This window comes from Asparagus officinalis, chromosome 10 (genome assembly GCF_001876935.1).
Source record: "Asparagus officinalis chromosome 10, Aspof.V1, whole genome shotgun sequence".
Lineage (NCBI taxonomy): Eukaryota > Viridiplantae > Streptophyta > Magnoliopsida > Asparagales > Asparagaceae > Asparagus > Asparagus officinalis.
Window position 1 is genome coordinate 4,649,992 of NC_033803.1, and position 6,878 is coordinate 4,656,869.

Here is a 6,878-nt window from a genome sequence, read left to right on the forward strand (position 1 = left end):
TGCAAATTCTTTTTTTTTTTTTTGCCTTTTTCCTGAAAGCACCTGAGTTATGGGTGAGGAGATAGTCTTGCTATTTGCGTTTTCATTTTGTCACTAATATGTGGATCAACTTATGTTGTAATTACATGGGTGGTTCTCAAAGTGCTATGGAATCTGTTTATTTTTTTCCTTCTCATGATATAATCAGGAACCTCAGGTTATTTGTATAGATATGTAGGGCTCAGTCGTGTAATTATACTATAGCTCAGGATATCTGAACGTAATTAATCCTTAATATGTTGCAGTGATCGGCAAAGGCTTGCGTCTGAGAGTTTCAGTATCTTCTCTTATTAATTTTTCATAATAGCATCTGAGAGATTCAGTGTCTTCTCTTATTAATTTTTCTTAATAGCTTTTTCAATGTTTGAGGATTTTCTCAGCGCCTTTTTTCTTTTAAATAAGAGTGAAAAACCTTTTGGCCATCTTTAAATCGCTTCAGCTCTGTTATATGTCTCGAAAAAATTATTCATCTTTAGTTTTTCCAGCGTTTGAGGATTTTTTTTTTTGAGTCTGTTTATTTCTTTGCATGATTTTAACAAATTATGATAAAGACCAAATTCTTATGCCACTTGTGAAGATTTTTCATATAATTTTTTAACACACGATTTGGTTTCTAGTTTCATCCTTTTTCATCTTAAAAATTCAATAAATAAATAAATAATTAAAAACGTACATGGATCTCCACCTTTATGGTTTCTGTGTGAGGAAGTTTAGGTGGTGTTTGTTTCACAAAAAAAATTGGCATTTGGTATGGATTACAAGTATTAGGATTAAAAAGTGGGTTTTTTTATTTTGGGATTCCATATATGGTGTTTGTTTTAAGAAATTTTTTAGAATATTGAATCCCAAAAGTAAAAAAAGTACCCAATTTTTAGAATTTGTTAAATCCTCTCAATTAGAGATGATTTTGACAAATCCCATAAACGAGTGTGCTTACATCTCAATTGGAGAGCATTTGAGAAATCCTAATTTTGTCTTTTTGTGGGAGGCAACCTCACCAAGATAGCATATTTATCATATTACAAAATTTTAGCATTTGGTAATGCTACAATTTGAGCTTGAAACAAATAAAATATTACAAATTGTAGTATTTTAAATCCTAAAATATTAATGAAACAAACAACATTTTAGAAATCCAACCCATAACAAAACATCTATAGATTTCAAATCCCATGGTGAAATTTATATCCTAAAATTATAGGATTTGAAACAAACACCATCTTAGGGGGTGTTTGGTTGCATTGTTTTTGAGAAATGTTTTCTCAAAAGTACTGACGCATGGCATTTATGTAATTAAGAGTTTTCTATACATTTCTATAAACTGTGTTTGACTCCAAAAAAATTTACAGAAATGTTTTCTGTAAAGTGTCCAAAAGTACCAAATTTTATGGAAATTGATTTCCTTCTAAAATGGGAGGAAATCTCTTGGAAATCTGACGTATTCATTATTTAAATATTAAAACTCATTAACTCTTTTCTACAAAGTTCTCACTTTTCTATAAAGTTGGTGGTGTTTGGTTACATTTCTATAAATTATAGGAAATGTTGCTATTTTTCCAAAAGTTATTTCTCATTTTCTTGTTTTGAACCAAACAAGCACAATACAAAAAATAAGAAAATTTGTACTTTTTAACTTCTCAAAACTTTTCCTATAATTTTTTTAAGAAATACAAGGAAATCAAATTTGGGATGGAAAACATTTCCTATAATTTATAGAAATGTAACCAAACACCCCCTTAGTGGATTACCATTGCTAAGCATCTACAAGGGCACCTCCAACAAGCTCCCACCCCACCTCCTAAGGTTGAAGTGGCAATGAGAGCTTGTTGGAGGTGTTGGTGCTCCAATAAGCTCTTAGGTGGCTTCCTTAGGCTGATGTGGCCAACGGGTAGGAAGTGGGGCTTAGTGGAGCTTCCAAGCACTCCACAAATTTGTGGAGCGCTTGAGAGCTCTCAGGAAATAATTTTTTTTTACACAAACACCCCTATCTAGCCAGCAGCTACACTATGTTGTTCTTTGAGCAAAAGAAAAGTTTGGAAATAGCCGTTGAGATAAAAAAAATAAAAATGAACAGTAAAAAATTCTGTAAATTATCAATTCACTACACAAATCATTTCGCACAATTCTCTCATAAAAAAACGCTATATTTCCTTATCAAATTACAACTCTCTCATCGAAAACTATGTCCAATGTTTAGGAATCAAATAAAAGAGGTTTAAATATAATTAAAAGTAATGGGTAACAAAAATAAAATAGAAAAGGGTTTTTTTTTATATTGTTGGAGCTTCTAACTAGGAGTTTGTTGAAGATCGACATTAGTTAGAAGGCCTCACATGTGATATGACATTGAAAACGGTGGGCCATGGTTTTGAGAGGTCTTGAGAGCTCTCCAACAAAGACTACCAACTAGGTCCGTGTTGGAGATGCTCTGAAACTAAAGGTTCATGAAAAAAAAGTCTTTCACTGGGAAGAAAATTTTCTGACGTGTTGATAATAGTGTATTGTAGTGGGTTTTAGTCCCACATTGCTTGGGAGAACAAACCTCACACTCCTCTACTTGTATAAATATATGTGCACACTCAATATTCAATTCAAGGGAAATTTACCCAAGATTCTCTCTCTCTCTCTTACTTTAACATGGTATCAGAGCTAGGGCTATTTCCCTTTCAATAAAATTTTTTAACGCTTTTGCGTTCTTTTGCCAAATCTTGGCCTTATTGCTTTGCAGCCGTTTAATGTTTTATTTTTTTTATTTTTATTTTTAATTATTTGGCGTTCATCTGCCAGATATTTTGGCCTTGTCGTTTTGCGGCTTCTTAACGCGTTTCGCGTTCTCGTTTAACCTTCGGGTTCTATTTTAAACCTTCGGGTTTCATTCTAACATTCGGGTTCTATTTTAAACCTTCGGGTTTCATTCTAACCTTCGGGTTCTATTTTAAACCTTCGGGTTTCATTCTAACCTTCGGGTTCTATTTTAACGGCATTGTCGTTTCAAGACCGTCTCTCGGTCTCAAATTAACGGCATCGTCGTTTCAAGCCGTCTCTCGGCCTCAAACGAACGACATTAGTAACAGCATCTCGACATCTTAACGTCTCAAGATTGCTGTTATGGCTCCTTCAGAGAAGATTCCCAAACCACCTTTGCCCCTCAATGATCAAAGTGACTGGGCAGGGTGGTCCACCATTGTCACCAATGCCTTGCGTGGCGCTGGTTTGCTTGATCATCTCACCAGTACGGGACCAGTTCCACCGTCCATCAGCACTGTTGCTTCATCCAGTACTATTGCCTCTGGCAGTGGTGATGTCGATCTTCAGACTGCTCGTGCTCTCTATGTCAAGGAGAGTTCAGAGTGGCAATTGCAGGAATTTCGTGTTATGGATTATCTCACTCGCTGTGTTGGCTCTGGTCTCACTGTCGAGATTGGCTCGCTTCCCTCTGCTCAGGCCATGTGGACTCGTCTCACTGAGCGTTTCACTGAGTGCTCGGGTGCACGGGAGGCATATCTTCTGCAACGCATTTCTCTACAACGCAAAGGTAGTTCATCTCTGCAGTCCCATTTTGGACAAATGCAAGCTTTTTGGACAGAGTTACGCTCCATGCTTCCTGGACGTAATTCCACATATGAAGACTGGCTAGCCTGGTACGAACGGCATGAGGTGCATCAATTGTTTCAGTCCCTTCCTGAATATTCAACTATGGCTGATCAACTACTTCACCAGCCTCAATTTCCGACTTTGGCCTCAGTTATGGGAGCTCTCACTGCTTATGAGACCCGGCAGCAGACAGCACGACTCAATTTGTCAACAGACACTCCTACCTCTTCACTCGAGACTGTTTTGTCTGTACCTGTCACTGCTCCTGTTATGAATTATACTTCTCCACAGGCTCCCTCTCCACAGGCTCGATCTAAGCTCTCTTGCAAATATTGTAAGAAGGAAGGACACCGCATTGAGACATGCTTCAAGCTTCATCCTGAGTTACGTTCCTCAGGTACTGGACGTGGTCGGCGACCCCCTCAGTCTCAACCCTCTCGTACACCAGGATTGTTGGCCAATGCTATACCTTCTACTACTTCAGACTCTACTATTCAAGCTATTGAAAGTCTTCGCCGTCAACTTGATGCTTTTCAACATATCACCTCTACATCCGCCGCACAACTCTCTGGTATGCATTTTGCTGGTTCTTCAGCTAATCCTTCAGTCTCTGGTATGAATGATCTCTGGATTTTTGACTCTGGTTGTTCCTTTCATATGACTTGTAATGCCTCACTTTTATCCTCTGTCTTTACTTCATCCTCTCTTCCTCCTATCTACACAGCTGCTGGACAACCATTGTCCATTACTCAGTATGGCTCTATTACCCCACAAAATGATCCATCTGGTCGTCTAACACTTGGTCCCGTCTATGTGGCTCCACAATTGTGCTTGAATTTAATTTCTATTAGCTCTTTATGCATGGCGGGCCTGTTTGTCTCATTTTCTTCTGATACTTGTATTGTGCAGGATCCACAGACGGGCAAGACGGTTGGGGCGGGTCGTAGGAGGCACAAACTGTATTTTCTGGAATATCTTCACCTTCCAGAGTCCATACGTCCACGTTCTCTTGTTGCTTCTCTTTGTTCGTCAAAACCCTCTACCTCGCTTCCTGCCAATTTATGGCATAGACGACTTGGTCATGTGTGTAATAAAAGGCTGGAGAGTCTTATTCAGTCTGGAGTACTTGGTCCTGTATCATCTAGTTCTAGTATTGAGTCATGTGCTGGTTGCAAATTGGCTAAATTCACTGCTTTACCATTTAAAATGAGTACATCTGTATCCACTTCCTTATTTGATTTAGTACATTCTGATATTTGGGGGCCAGCTCCTTTGCCTTCTTCATCTGGCTACTTATATTATGTTAGTTTTATCGACGATTTCTCTCGTTTTACATGGGTTTACCTACTTAAGAATCGCTCTGACGTACTTACTGCTTATCAAGCCTTCACTGCTATGATTTTCACTCAATGGCAATCTCGTATTAAAGTTTTTCGTTCTGATTGTGCCAAAGAGTACCTATCCTCTGCCATGCGCTCTATCATGTCCTCTCATGGGACTATCTTTCAACAGTCATGTCCCTACACTCATGAGCAAAATGGTGTTGCTGAACGCAAACATCGTCATATCCTCGATACTGCCCGATCAATGCTCATTTCTTACTCTGTTCCTCGTCGTTTCTGGGCTGAGGCTATTCTCACCGCGACTCATGCCATTAATATCACTCCATCTAGCTCTCTTTCCGGTGCTACTCCTTATAGTCGTGTTTATACTCATCCTCCCCGTTATGATCTAGTTCGCGTTTTTGGTTGTCGATGTTTTGTTTTTCTGCCATCTCACGAACGTGATAAATTGTCTCCCAGAGCAGTTTCTTGTGTTTATTTAGGAATTAGTTCAGAACATCGAGGTTATCGTTGTTATGATCCCGCAACTCGTCGAGTTCATATATCTCGTCATGTTCAGTTCGAAGAGGATTCTCCATATTATTCTACTTCTGATGACTTTAATTTCCTCCACTCTACCGATCATGCTTCCCCGTCCACTGCATCACCCACTTCTTCACCTCAATTTTCCTTTCGAGATCTCCCTGACATCTCTCCCTCTCCTTCTGTTGACTCTTCCTCACCTGAGTCTTCTCTTACACCATCTAATCCATATCCTGTGGACACAACTCTCACTCCAGAAAATACTGTTGATCTTCATGCACCTGCGCCAGCATCTCCCCCGCCTGAGGTTCCTCTTGCTCTTCGTCGAGGCAAACGCCCACATGTCATGCCTGCCCGGTATGCTTCTGTTACTTCTTATTCACCTATCTTTCATAACTTTCTTGCTGCCATTCATACTATTGTTGAGCCAAAGTCCTTCCAAGAGGCAGTTCAAATTCCAGAGTGGCGACAAGCTATGGCTGAGGAATTTCAAGCATTTCAGCAAACTCATACCTGGGATATTGTTCCCTGTCCTCCTGGGATCTCTCTTGTTGGCAGTAAATGGGTTTATAAGGTCAAGTTTCGTCCTGATGGCACCATTGAACGTCGAAAAGCTCGTTTAGTGGCTAGAGGTTTTACTCAGCAACAAGGTATTGATTATGAGGAGACCTTTGCTCCTGTTGCTCAGATGCCCACTGTGCGTACTCTCCTTGCGGTCGCTGCTGCTCATCGTTGGCCCTTATACCAGATGGATGTCAAAAATGCTTTTCTTCATGGCTCTTTATCAGAGACCGTATATATGCAACCGCCTCCAGGGTCAAATATTCCTCCGGGACATGTATGTCTCCTTCGTCGTGCTGTTTATGGTCTCAAACAGGCACCCCGCGCTTGGTTTGAGTGTTTTCGCGATGTTGTGCTCAAAGCGGGCTTTATAGAAAGTCATCAAGATGCTTCTCTGTTTGTTCGCACTACATCGCGTGGCAGGGTTTTATTACTCATCTATGTAGATGATATGATCATTACAGGTGATGATATGACAGGTATACAATACGCAAAATCTCAGTTGCAACAACAGTTCCACATGAAGGATCTTGGATCTCTTCGGTATTTCCTTGGTCTAGAAATTTCTCAAGGCCCGCGGGGTGTATTACTGTCTCAACAGAAGTATCTCTCAGATATTCTAAATCAAGCTGAGTTAACTGATAATACAACTGTCGATACTCCACTCCAGCAGAATGTCAAACTTTGCTCTACTGACGGTGAGCCTCTATCTGATCCTACCCGATATCGACATCTTGTTGGTCAGTTGGTCTATTTGTGCATCTCTCGACCAGATATCTCTCATGCTGTTGGTATTGTCAGTCAATTTGTTAGTGCCCC